Consider the following 14,316-nt stretch of genomic DNA (forward strand, 5'->3'; position numbering starts at 1 on the left):
CCTGCAGCAACTGGGCCTTGCCCACTTTCCCAGCCTCCTCTCCAACCACCTCTCCACGCCTCCCCTATTCCTAAATCATGCCTAAAAGCTATGTCTCTGAGCCTCTGCAGAGGCTGTTCCCTTTGCCTGGAGTCCTTGTTCTCTTTCTGTGCCTGGGAAATTCCTATTTATCTGAAGAATCTATTTCAGCTTTGTTTGCTCTGAAAAGCCTTCCCCGATTTCCTCAGATAAAGTTACTCTTTCCTCTGAGCTCCCATATTTTCATTCCTTGTCACAATATTTATTATTAATACATCGTGTGTAACTATTTCATTGTCTGGCTTCTCCAGTTGACTGAAAGTTCTTTGATGATAGAGACTATTTTATTCATCTTTGTACCCTCGGTGGGTAGAAACAGTGCCAGGCACATAACACTTACTTAATAAGTCTTGGTTGAATGAATGTTGAATAGATTTTAAAAACTTGCTTAAGAACATTCAGTGACATATTGTCAGAGAAAAGACAAGAAAACAAGTCTCCAGAGTACTTTTTCCTATATACTATTCTGCATTTTGGGTAATATGGCTCACATTGTAAAAGCACACAAATCTAAACCAGTCACATCACTTATCCAAAAGGCAAGGCTCTCTGAAATCTTTGGTGGTAGAACATGTATGTGTATGCTCTATTTCATACAACATTAAAGATTTATATTCACATTTCAAAATTAGAAATGTGAATAAGTAAGTAGAAGAACTTAAGAAAGTGGTTTTAACTGGGGATGATTTTGCCTCCTAGGGGACATTTAGCAATGTCTGGGGCCATTTTTGGTTATTATAACTTGAAGGATGGGGCTGCTACTGGCATCTAGAGGGTAGAAGCCAGGGATCCTGCTAAACATCCTATAAAGCACAGGACAGCTCCCACAATAAATAATTATCTGGCCCTAAATGTCCATAGTGCCAAAGCTGAAAAACTCTAACCCTTTTACCTCAAAAAATTATAATTTTTTTACAAGTTACTATAATGACATTGAAAGTTATGATGGGCTCTTAGGTAGATATGATTGCTTCACTAGTCAATCACTAAGAATGTACAACTTCTAAAAAGAATTGTAAAACATTGTACTCTGAACTAAGGGAAATATCAATCTTGAGAAAAGGGAAGGGCTGGGCTTTCATGTTCCACATTTGATCAGTAGCAATTTGAACTCTGCTAAAACAATTAAGTGATAATAAACATCATACTCAATCTCAAAAACATTTGGATGAATTATTAACAACCATTAAAGTATTATTGCTGATAAAATGGGTGATGACTTTGGAAAGAATCACCCAGCTACTTAGCAAGAAATAACCAACCTTTGTAACATTTTAGCAATGCATGCAAGGCTAGGGTAATTTAAAAATCAAGAAATACATCAAAGCAGAATCAGAAAATGTGAACATATTCTAAATGATAACACCTAAGCTTAACTTGTCACCCAGACTCCATAATATATGTTAAGAATATGGTGAGAGTAGCAATATTTCAAATTTATCTACTTCATTCCAGTGACGCAAAAGAAATGTGGTGCAAAAGCAAATCTTTTTATGTCTCCAGCTTCTTACTAATCATATTTTGATGGTCTGTAGGTTACCTTCCTTGAGATTTAACGTTGATATACAAATACAGGTTAAGTATCCCTAAAAAATCTGAAATCTGAAATACTCCAAAATCAAAAATATTTTGAGTGCCAATATGACATCACAAATGGAAAATTCTATACCTGACATCTTTGCTTTCTGATGGTTCAATGTACACAAACTTTGTTTCATGCACAAAATTATTTAAAATATTACATAAAATTATCTTCAGGCTATGTGTATAAGGTACATATGAAACGCAAATGAATTTCATGTTTAGACTTGGGTCCCATCCCCAAGACGTCTCATTATGTATATGCAAATGCTCTAAAATCCAAAAAACTCTGAAATCCAAAACACTTGTGTTCCCCAACATTTTATTATTTTATTTTATTTTATTTTTTGTAGCAGAATGCTGTTTGTTTGAGCATCTGAGTGCAAATGGGTAGAGGCTGACAAGAGCGTCCACGCCAGGAAGGGGAGAGCCTTGGGTTTTATAGAGGGTTTTTTCAGGAGAAGTAGAGCAACTGGGCCAGAACAGCCGCTGTAATAAATTCTTTTCAAACAACTAGTTCTTGGGACCCCAAACTAGCAGGCAACCTGCTGGGATTCTGTTTTCACAAACACCTGAAAAGAGCCCAGAAAGGAAATGTAAATCTTTCTCTTTACCTTTCCCCAGCTCACAACTTTTAGAATTTGTTTCACAGACTCAAAGTGTTCCTGAGATGCTCCCAACATTTTAAATAAGGAACATTCAACCTATATAACACTTCAAAAGATGAGCTTGTCCTTTCCCCATTGTTAGAGCAGGAGAGTAGGATGCAGGGCTGAAACTGGATACAGGGGCTTGAAGATTGGGTGCAGGTGTTAAGGGAACAACCTTCAAAAAGCAGCTAACTAGAGAGGCTAACAACCTGCTTGTCAGCTGTCTCTGTCGCCTTACATGAATTTTGGCTAATTACAATATCATTTACATTGTGGTTTTAAAATTTCTCTGCTGTTAAAATCACCATGACAGTTCCAAGACAACCATATAAAGTATGGAAATGGGAGGGGACACAATTTTAGAAATTACTACCCAAATTCTTAGGAAAAATCAACCCCTTATCCTTGAATATTCCTCCCCTAAATTAGTAAGAATTCAAAAAACCAAAAATCACTTCCTCCTGGTGAAGCTGCTCTTTTTTGAGCCTGCCTGTTCTAAGAGTGCACTTTTGCTTTCAATTAAAAAAAAAACTGTTGCTTGCTTGGCTTATGTGGTATGTCCTGAAATTCTTTTCCCAACAGTCACTAAGAATTTGGAAAATCCTCCACTTGGAGGCCACTAACAGCCTCTGAAATGGGAGCTCCTACATTATTTTCATTGGCATCACCCAACTTACGAGTACCTGGGCTAACAACCCTGTTATCTTTCATTTCACTCTCTACACTTCAGCCTCAATATTCACTTATCTTCTGTATTTGTATAATGTAATGTCTTTGGGATTTGATCCCTTGCCATGTTTATTCACTTTAATCCCTCCTCTTAAAGCCACTACCTTAATGAAGGTTCTCATCATTTGTTCCTAGATTTCTGTAACAACCTTGGATGGTCTGTTATCTTTAGTGTCTCCCTGATCACTCAGGTTATGACAGGATAACAACCACAACAATAATATTAATGACAATTCTAGGCTGCTGTAGCTTGGGGGTTTAGAGCCCAAGTATTGAAGTCAGAGTGCCTGAATTTAAGCACCTAATAACAACCCTGTGAAGTAGCTACTATGATTTATCCTTATTTTACAAATAAGAAGACAAAAGCGTAAAGAATGAAAATCACTTGCCCTAGGTCACACCTCTAGTAAGCATTGAGCCAAGATTTGGTCCAGTCAGTCTGGCTCCACAGTCTAAGCCCCTAACCACTGTACTCCAGTGACCATCCTCCAGCCTATTATCACCCAGGACTTGGTAGGTCCTACATCTACCCCATGGGGCCACTCTCCATACATCTGGACCCTTTGCACCCAACACATTGTCTCTTTCAGTAACACTATTGTATTTAAGAGGCTAGTTGTCTTTATTTTATTTTGTGTAGGGTAGTGAACTGTTTCACGATTGTTCTCAAGTAGCTCTGTTTGTTTATATTTTGTCTGTTCACCTAGGTCTAAGTCTTTTAAGAGTTTTGTTATTCTTCTACATTCTCCCAAAGTATAATAGTACCTAGAATAACACCAATGAGTGTTAAGTGCTTTGAGAGTAATTACTTCATGAAAACCTTTTATAAACAAAAAAAATAAATTGAGGTGAAATATTATTATTAGGAGTATAAATATCATGTTGGAGAGTCCCAGTAATATTCCCTAACAAATAATCACAGCTATATTTGGATATCCTGAAAATAGTAAAACCTTTAGGTTTCATTTGTTAATGCCAAATACAAGTGCTGAAAAACCAAAGACTTTATTTTCCCAATTAGTATAACTAGTACAGTTGTTCCAGAATATCACCCAGCTTGACAGCATAAAAGCTCTCCATGCTTTCAACTGAAATTGCAACCTAGATTAGAAGTCAGCAGTGGAAGACAGTTTTTACAATTTGTACAGTAATAGCATTTGAGCAAGAAGCTCAGGGAGAATAGAAACTAACATCTTGCTCCATCCAGTACCACTGTTTCCACTACAGCTACCGCTCAGAAATCTTTAATTGGAATGATAGCTGCAAGAAGTCTTGAGTTTGGCTTGTCCATATTGAGAAAAGGGGAAGAAACAGAAGCTTAATTTATCAATTAACATAAGCTCAGTCTTGTTTATAGCAGTTCACTATCAGTCTATCTCACGTACCTAGAACAGATTTGACTCATAGGCATCAATTTGTTGAATTAGTGAATGGGTTCAGAAATTTACATTCCCTTTACATAACAGTAATAATAACAATAATATGTATCAACCAGCAATATAGCATGGTGGTTAGAAAACAGCTCTCTAGCATCAGACTGCCTGAATATATGTACCAGCTCTTTTTCCTTGGCAGAGTTACTTAACTTTTTAGACCCCCAGTTTCTTCACATATAAAGTAGGCCCAATAAAAGTAACTACCTTCCACCATACTTTTTTTTTTTTTTTGAGACAGAGTCTCACTGTGTTGCCCGGGCTAGAGTGCCGTGGCATCATCCTAGCTCACAGCAACCTCAAACTCCTGGGCTCAAGCGATCCTCCTGCCTCAGCCTCCCAAGTAGTTGGGACTACAGGCATGCGCCACCATGCCTGGCTAATTTTTTCTATATATTTTTAGTTGTCCGATTAATTTCTTTCTGTTTTTAGTAGAGACAGGGTCTCGCTCTTGCTCAGGCTGGTTTCGAACTCCTGAGCTCAAACAATCCGCCCGCTTCGGCCTCCCAGAGTGCTAGGATTACAGGCGTGAGCCACCGCGCCCGGCCCTTCCACCATACTTTTGAAAGTATTAAAGTAGAAAATAAATGCTACACACTTAGTATTACATATATTAAGTGCTCTAAAAATTATAGCTATTTCTGTTACCTACTCTGTGTTAGGCACTGCACCAGGGTTTCTCCACCTTAGCACAATTGACATTTTGGGCCAGATAATTCTTTGTTGTGGGGGGTCTGTACTGTGCATTGCAAGAGTTTTAGCACACCCCTAATCTCTACCCACCAGATGTCAGTAGCACCTCTCAATTATGACAGCCACAACTGGGGAGCAAAACCATCCCTGGTTGAGAGCCACTGTACTAAACTGAGCTCGCTCTTTACAAATACTGTACTGATTCCTCAAAACAATCTGACAAATTTGTCAATGGTATTGCCTCTATTTTACAGGTAAGAAAATGGCACTCAGAGATGTTACCAACTTGTCCAAAGTGCCCCAACCTTCCTAGGTTTAGCTGACTCCATGGTCTTGACTGCGCATTACCACCTCTGTAACACAGGTGATGTTTATCTTCATGCCTCTCCCTTGGCTTCTCACAAAGGCACTACCTGTAGGCAGAGGTTACAGGAGGACATTTGGAAGATAATAGCAAAGACAAACTCCATCTCTACACAGTTGTGACATGATCTCAAAAATCCTCACCTTATGTCTATAACCGTTGAGCCACAGTATTTCCAAGCAGAACAACAGAGTTTTGGTAAATCCCACATAGAGTGGGTAAATAAGCAAAAATGGCATTATTCTAAAAATACACTCAGGAATGTGAACTTAAAATGTATATGGTCCTCCTTTAATTCCTCCATCTTCCTTAGTTTCCCTGCCAAGTCCCTCACCAAGTAATATGGACGGCTCTTCCACTCAGCTTCTCTTTTTTGTTCCCATGAACTCCACCTTATCCCTGGCCCTCACAAGAGCCCATGCCCAGAATGTTGCAGTGGCCCTCCTGGTATGACACAACAGTTTATTCAGCATCCTCTGCCAGACCAATCTTCTATAGTAGCTAAGTTCACCAAGTTACTGCCCTACTGGAAAAGTACTAAGAAATCTTCATTTAGTGAAGCATCACATTTAAATTTCACTAATTGACATTCAAAGCCCTTCAAATGCTATCTCTCTCTGCCCCTTGTCATGCTGTCTCTCTTCCTCCCAGCCAAACTCCTCACCATCCTACAGATTTGCCAAGACGAACACTGCTTCTCTAAGGCCCTCAACCTATGGCTTCATTGCTTGTCAATGCTTTCCCTTTTCTGTGCCTCTCTGTCAAAATCCTGGCCACTCTTTCAGGCCTAGCTCAGTTGAGGCCCCTCCACAAAGTATTGTCTGACTACTGCAGCCTCATAAGGCCTTTCTCTTTGAAGCTGTTCACAGCCCTGACAGTCTATCTCTATCCCATACCACCTCAATTTTAACTCTCTAGTATCTGCTGGAGTTTCATGTTTGCTCAACTGGATTATAATTATGTATGCTGGTATCATATCTCATACTTATGGGCCATACTCAGAGAAGGTCCTCAGTTAGTCCTTACAAATGGACTCCATAAAATTCTCCTGCTGTGGTAGGAATAGAGGGAATGTTTCAGGGAAATGTACACCCCTGATCTTATCTTTATGTCTGGGGTTCCACCCAATATGAGGTCACCTCATGTTCACTGCTACTTGAAAACACTATCACCAGTACACCAGCTTTTTGCTAACTCATTTCTATCCTGGGTGGTTTACTGGCCCTTAGCTTTCAAGACTCCTAGTCTCCTTTTCTTATCAGCACACCTTGACTTACTTCTGCATCATAGTCTTTGACACTGACATTCTTCCTTGGAGTAAATCCAAATCATCATGCTGAGATTGCTCTTTATTGCCTCTTTACTGGCAGCTCTGGAAATGGAAATTATGACATCATCTAAACTGATGATTCTCAGACATAACTGAGGATAAGATCACTTGTGAGCTTATTAAATATTCTAATTCCTGGGCCTTGCTCCCCTCTACTGCATCAGAACATACAAGATAAAAGCCTAGGAATTGGAAAGATTAACAAACATCCCAAATGATTCTTATGATGAGATCAGTTGAGGAAAGAAACACTGATCTAAGCTACTGAGTAATATTTTATCAACTGATCTGATAGATATTCAGGTTCAATTGCCAATCAGAAATTAGGCATCCTGGAAAAAGAAATCATTGAATCCAGGAGCTTGGCAGCATTCCTCCTTATTAATTTCCATTTTTCTAGCCATTAATATAAGGAAATATGTTCTACTAATGAACCACTAAGATAGAAACCAGCTGCGTACCTTAAACAAGTCACCTTAGTACTCTGAACTTCAATTTTCTCATTTATAGAAAAAGGGAGGGTAGACCAGATTAGTAGTTCTCTTTCACAGATACCCACATGAATCACTTCATTAGCTTTTAGAACATACCACCCCTAGGGATTCTAATTTAATTGATCCAAGTGATTCTGTTGTGAAATAGGTTAAAATAAAGTGAACTGGTGATTTTCAAGATGTTTCCAGCTCTGAAATAACTCTTTGATTTAATAAATCTACTATTTTTCAAGTGTTTATGTCAACTTGACCTTTATTTCATGCCATATGTGAAATATATATATAGTCTTTTTATTCCATTTTTTTCAATATCATCTTTGTTAGGTATTTGGTGTTTACATAGGAAAGAGGCTGAATAATTCTAAATTATTTTTATGAGTCATTAATACCATGCAAAAGTATTCAGGAATATAATAAAGTCTTTTAAAATCTATAGGCCTAAAGACATCTGAACAGCAACAACCCAGTGGCTAATTAAATTAAAAATAGGGGTATATTTTTCCATTCCTTCGGTATTTCAACTAACATTTATTATTGAATGTCTGCTATCTATTAGCCCCTGTGATAGTTACTAAGGATACAGCAATACATGAGAAACACAATCCAAGCCCACATGGAGAGAGAAACATAGTGTCAATATTACAAATGTGATAAGGATCACAAAGAAATACAGAGAGCCTAAGAATATACAAAGGGAGACTTCACATACTATATTCAGGAAAGGCTTGTAGGAAGAAGTGACATGTAGGGTGAAATCCAATAAATGAATCGGAGTTAAGTGTGTGTGTTGGGGCAGAGTGAACAGCATGTTGGAGGAACAAGGTCAGTGGAAAGATGATGAGTTCACTCTGGGACAAATTGAGTGTGAAACACCTGTGAGTCAACCAAGTGTAGGCCTTGAGTAAAATGATTCTGGAACTCAGAAGACAGACCTGAATTCAATTTACAGATTGAGAGTTGCGAGCATATAGATGACAATAGAAGTCATTGGAGGTGGATGAAATCACCTACTATGGAAGGTGCTGGGGTTATACCTGCACCCCTGTGTACCTATTCACTGTGTTCAAGTGGCTCACAGTCCAACAAGCGCAACCACATACCAGCAAGACCAGAATTTCAGTTCAACTAACACAAAAACTACACTGAAAATCCCTATTATTGATCACAGTAGGTATATTCCTCTGTTCTACCCTGCAGGGGTTTATCTCCTAATTCAACCGAAAACTAGAAATTCATCTAAAATAAACTAGCCACAATTTTGTGCTATAAAGTGGGCTTCAATAGAGAGTATCTCTTGCGCCACTAAGAGATTCCACTTAAATCTTAAAAATAAAATTTGCAAGTTGAAATATATTTACCTTGACATCACACTTTTTAAAATCACTGAACAAGGAAAATCCAGGGAGCGAATTGCAGATTTTATGTTTGGTCATTCTCATGGTGATGTGAACTTTACAGTTTACAGAGCTGTGATCACAAAACTCAAAGTCTGCTAGACTTGGGCCACATATAAGTCAGTCCGCAGTCTAAGGGGTTCTTGGGACATGGCCTGTTTTTAAAATGTACTTCGTACACTAAAAGAGCACTGCATCCAATAGCTAAGCCTTCTGTTTGAAAGTTCACTTGATACCACAAATAATTACCAATTATCCTAAAGAAGATTGACATTTTTGAGATTTGACCCTTCTCCAATTATCCTTTTTCCTTCCTTTCTCTCTCTTCCCCCACTTCTTCCCTCTACTCTTCCCTCCCTCTCTTTATTCCTTTTATCTTCCCTCCCTCCTTTCCTTTTTTCTCTTCCATTTTTTCCTTCTTTATACAGTTTCTGCCTCAAAGCCTTTATGGAATGAGATGGGCATACATGTAAAATCTACACACCTCATACTACAACGTTGAGTGACTCTTCTTACATGAAGCACTTTGACAGAACCCAGCCTCAGTATCAGAAATGCAAGAGCCCTCATAAATCATCTTATCCAATTCACTCATTTCACAAATCAAGAAAGGGAAACTTCTGTTCCACTGATGTGCTTGAGAATCTTCCCAAGGTTAATTTGGTCATCATATTAGATTTCACACAGTAAAGGTAGACACTCTTTTGTATTATTTTAAGTCAGCAGGCCCAGAACTAACCGTATTGACCAATACAGTTAGCCATTGATACATGTGGTGATTGAGCCCTTGAAATATAGCAAGTCTCAAGTGAAATGTGCTCTAAGTGTAAAATACACAACAGATTTTGAAAACAGTATGAAAAAAACATAAAATATCTCAATTTTTATATTGATTACATGGTGAAATGATAATGTTTTAGATATACTGAGTTAAGTAAAATATATTATTGAAATTTGTCTTACCTGTCTCTGTTTACTTTTTTAATCTGGCTATTAGAAAGTTTTATATTAAATATATGGCTCACATTTTTGACTCATAATACTTCTGTTCCAGAATAATAGGACCTATCTCATATAAGGTTTTCATTGGTTAGCTAATATTTCAGCCTTTATAATACGTTCCTAAGCTCATCTAATACTGATAGGTAAAGAAATTCATTATCTACCAAAAAAAAGTGAATCACATATCCTAGAAAAAATTCATTCACCTACTAAAAAAAAAGTGAATCACATGTCCTAGCTGAGAGTGTATTGGTCATAGATCAATAACACCAAAGGATGTAATGATTTGCCCAAGGTCACATAGCTTATTAGTACAGAAGATGATACCCAGGCCCAGGACTATTTATTTGCTCATTGACATTTTATCTTGGTGAGTTCAATGAACAAAATTGCGAAATGGTTTTCAATGGCTGCAAATCTGATTTTAGTTGAAGTCAACAAATATTTGAATGCCTAATAGGTGCCAGACATTTTTCTAGGCAGTTTAAGTATGAAGTAAGCTTAAGTTTTATCATTTTTAACATCTGGGGAATTTTCCTTGAGTTCTAAATGAAAAATAAAATTACTTTCATCACACTTTTATCATATTCATAATTTAAATATGATTATATCCAAGTGGGCATGTTTCTTAATATAATTTAATTTTTTGAGAGACAGAATCTCACTCTGTCACTCAGGCTGGAATGCAGTGCTGCGATTATAACTCACTGTAACCTCAAACTCCTGGGCTCAAGAGATCCTCTTACCTCAGCCTCCCAAGTAGCTGGGACTACAGGAGCATGCCACTACACCTGGCTAAATTGTTTTTATTTTTTTGTAGAGACAGGATCTCACTGTGTTGCCCAGGCTGGTCTTGAACTCCTGGCCTCCAGTAATCCTCCCATCTCAGCCTTCCAAAGTGCTAGGATTACAGACAGGCATGACCCACTAAGCCTGGCATTGGTTCTTAATTTTAAAGTTCTATACTGAACATTTGACCAATGTAAAAAAGCTGTTTAAAATTTCATAAAATGTTATTACATGTTAATTTAAAAACATAAATTTTAACTTTAAAAAATATACCTTAAAGCAATTATCTCTGGCTCAGTCTGTCTCCTTTCAAATGGCTTCCAATTTTTTTTTCCCTACTCCATCATAGTTAACGGAACCATCTAATCATTGTGACAACCCAAAGTGCCTCCATATATTTTTGAAAGCATCAGCTAGGGAAACCCCTATCCCTGTTGAGAATCACTGGAAGAGAATACATGTCTTCAGTTAGAAACATGCCAAACATTTCAGAGCCTGGTTCTTTCCATTCCATTGGTTCACAAACCTTGTTTGTGTCAAAAATCATCTGGGAGATCTTCTGATTTATCTATTTAACACACACTTATATAGAGCTTACCATATGCCTGAAGCTGTTAATGAACACTTTACAAATATTAAGTCATTCCTCCTCATAAAAAATCTTTGACGCAGGCAACCCTTACTCCTATTTTATGGATTAGGAAACTGGGGCTTGAGAGGTTAATAACTGATGCAAAGTCAGACACTTAATAAATGTAGAAGCCAAGATTCAAACCCAGTTTTCTTATCAAGTAAATGGGAAACACTACACTATGCAGCAAACAACTATATCCCATCCCCAAGGATATGACTCAGTGAATCTTGGAAAAGGACTGAGAAATCTGTGATGTATCTGATCAAGACTTTCAGGTGATTTTACATAATGAGAAGGGCATCTACCTACTGACTGGTGTTTGGGAACCACAGCACTATACCATATCTCATTTGAGAGAGGCAGGAAGGAGACTTATGTGGCTAGAAATACATCTGTGTTAGAGGATGCTGGGAAAGCCAGGAAGAACAGTAGTTGGGACTGTACACTCAGAATCTCAGAAGCTAGGCTAATAACACACATCACTTTTATAAAATGATCAGTAAACTATGTATTGTCAAACAATGAAATGCAGTAAGAATGTAGCATCAGAGGAAAACTATAAATAGCATTAATACACATGAAATTATCCAATTAAGTAGGATACACAACAGCAACAGATTATAAATAAAGGAAGAACAGCCTAGCTAGTTGTATAGTGGCTGCAGATAGGCAGTCCTGAGCCAGTCAGGCGTAACAAATGATACCAGCTAACCCCAAAACATGACTTCAGGCAATGCAGGAGATACAGTAGCTGAGAGGGGGAAATAGCAGCAAGTGGATAAACATGAAAAAAAATAATATAAAGTGCAAAACCACTTTGAAAACGATTGAGCACCATACTAAAATGATTGTCACCATTTTGTTTAATATTGTGTCATCTTGGGTGGCCCCTGTGAATAAACAAAAATATCAGAACCAGGCAGAGCCACAAGCAACAGCCCACTTCCAAAAGGGAGTGAACAGCTATAGGCCAATCAGCAGTGTTTCTGCCTACTCAATATGGACATGATTGTTAGTCGGTCAATTCAAACATCAACCAGATCTACCACTCTGACAGACACCGCACTAGAAGGTGGGGTAGAAAGAAGATTAATACACCAGGATACTCAGTCTCTTTAGCTTTACAGATAAGTCTCACCACCATCTCTAAACACTAGTTAAAATGGCATTCAATTTGTCAGGGGATGTATTAATAGGTTTTGGGAAATGGATCCAGGAGGTGGGTTAAAAGAGAAAATTCCTAATTTTAGTTTTTCATTAACATAATATTTGGTGGTAAAGATCTTTTAAAAATAGTTATCTTGCAAATAAGACTTCAAAACTGAATGTGCTTTGCCAAAATTTTAATGTTTAAAATTTAAATGTTTAAATTTTAAAATTTCATAGTTTTTTTTCAGAGCCAGGTATTATATACCAAGACAAACAAAATTCACTTTCATCAAACCTTCTCCAACTTGCTATACTCAAGTTTTGTTTTTCACTGTGCTCTTTCACATTCTGGAACAAAGTGATACTTGGCGGGGAGGGAGAGTAGAAGAAAAAACAAACAAACAAACAAAAACCCAAAGTGATACTTCATGTTAGAACTGTCTTTTTCCTAAACTTGGATTTGATTCTTAAAGTGTTTCTGAGCTAGCAATTTTATAAGAACTTTTTTTCTTAAAAGTCTAACACATTTAAAGTACTAGAAATTCTGGGCTTTTTAAAATTTGAGGATATATACAAGTGCTTGCTTATCTCTATAAACCAGTCAGAAAATAGGTCCCTTAATTTAAGAGACACTATAATGGAATTTATTAACTCGCTCCAGAAGTAGGAAAATATTTTACATTCATGCAATGAGATATAAAACCTGCTCTAAATTATAGACACACACATAGACGGTTTATAGCTTCAGTTTTACAACCTCAATCTCAGATCAAAAGTAAACATGGACAATGCTTTACAAGTTCTTTAGGTTTAAAAAAAAAAAGTAAACACAGAAATACAAAAACTCACCAGCCCAGATCTCAAATAGCTGTTCTCCTCCCAAGTAGGCACAAAGTCTTAACTAATTTGGGCCCATGAAAGACAAACGAAAAGACTAACAAGCTGGATTCTCTGTCACCTCTCTTCTCACAGAGGCTAGATGTCCATCAACCAACAGGTATCAACAAATGTTTAGACTGTAATACCAAATTTCCAGTTATTGCTGCTACCAATGTGGAATAACTTATCAGGAATGAACAAATAAGAAGCAAAACCAAACTTTTTAAAAATTAATAAAAAGAAAATAATATAACCACGTGGTATTTATTCTGAGTCAATAAAAGACATACCTGGGCTTAAACAACCCATGAAGTATACATTTCTTTAGTCATACTGTTTGGCTTCATCACATGAGTCCACTTGGGCATCTCCGTGGAGCCTCAAGATTTCCAATATTAGAGTATAATTCTCCAATATTAGAGACAAATGTAAAATGATGTCTCTAATATAAACACAAAATGAACACGTCAAAGTTTTATTCAACTCATTAATTAATGAGGGAACTGGTAAGATGTCAAAACCAATTAAAGGAGTATTTGAGAAGCTAGGCATATGAGAAGCTAAGTATATATTAATAAAGAAATGCTAGGATAGGATCGCAGTGTTAGATACAAAACTGATTAATGTCTTACAGAACAATAAATCATAACACGTGGGTGTATCTGGTCCACCAAACAGAAATTATTTCATCTCTACCAGACAAAAATCTACAAGTTAACTTGCCCCTGCAGAATTGTAAAACAGCCGAACAGTGAAAATAAAAGTCAAACCTGTAGCAGCACTGAAAGAATATTCAGTAGTATCTTTTGCCTATTTTCAAGTTTTAGCCATTTTTTTCCAGAGTAATGAAATATTGCAAATATTGCATGGGACAAATATTAATATGTACTAAAAAGCTACTCGTTCATCCGAAATTCACATAAAATTATATTTTATTTGGCAGCCCTAACCACAAGTTAACAAAAACTTACCATATCTATACAGTTCTGTTGCCAACTTTATATCTCTTGAATCTATGCCTCAGCTTCATATCTTTGCCTAGATAAATACGAAGCGGTATTCCTACTGAGCTACTATTCTTTATATTTACCACTAGAGGGAGGACGCATATAACTTG

The 14,316-nt window shown here is 37.1% G+C and overlaps 1 protein-coding gene across 1 annotated transcript in view; it reads left to right on the forward strand.

The window, feature by feature from the left end:
• The first annotated feature begins 13,923 nt into the window (after positions 1 to 13,923).
• The window catches only part of ANKAR (ankyrin and armadillo repeat containing), a 77,449-nt gene continuing 77,056 nt past the window's right edge, over positions 13,924 to 14,316 (forward strand). The window contains exon 1 of the mRNA XM_012663644.1: positions 13,924 to 13,934. The gene's annotated coding sequence lies outside the window, so the exon portion shown is untranslated. The remainder of the gene's footprint in view (positions 13,935 to 14,316) is intronic.

The sequence above is a fragment of the Propithecus coquereli genome, unplaced genomic scaffold (assembly GCF_000956105.1).
Source record: "Propithecus coquereli isolate 6110/MARCELLA unplaced genomic scaffold, Pcoq_1.0 Scaffold82, whole genome shotgun sequence".
Taxonomy (NCBI): domain Eukaryota; kingdom Metazoa; phylum Chordata; class Mammalia; order Primates; family Indriidae; genus Propithecus; species Propithecus coquereli.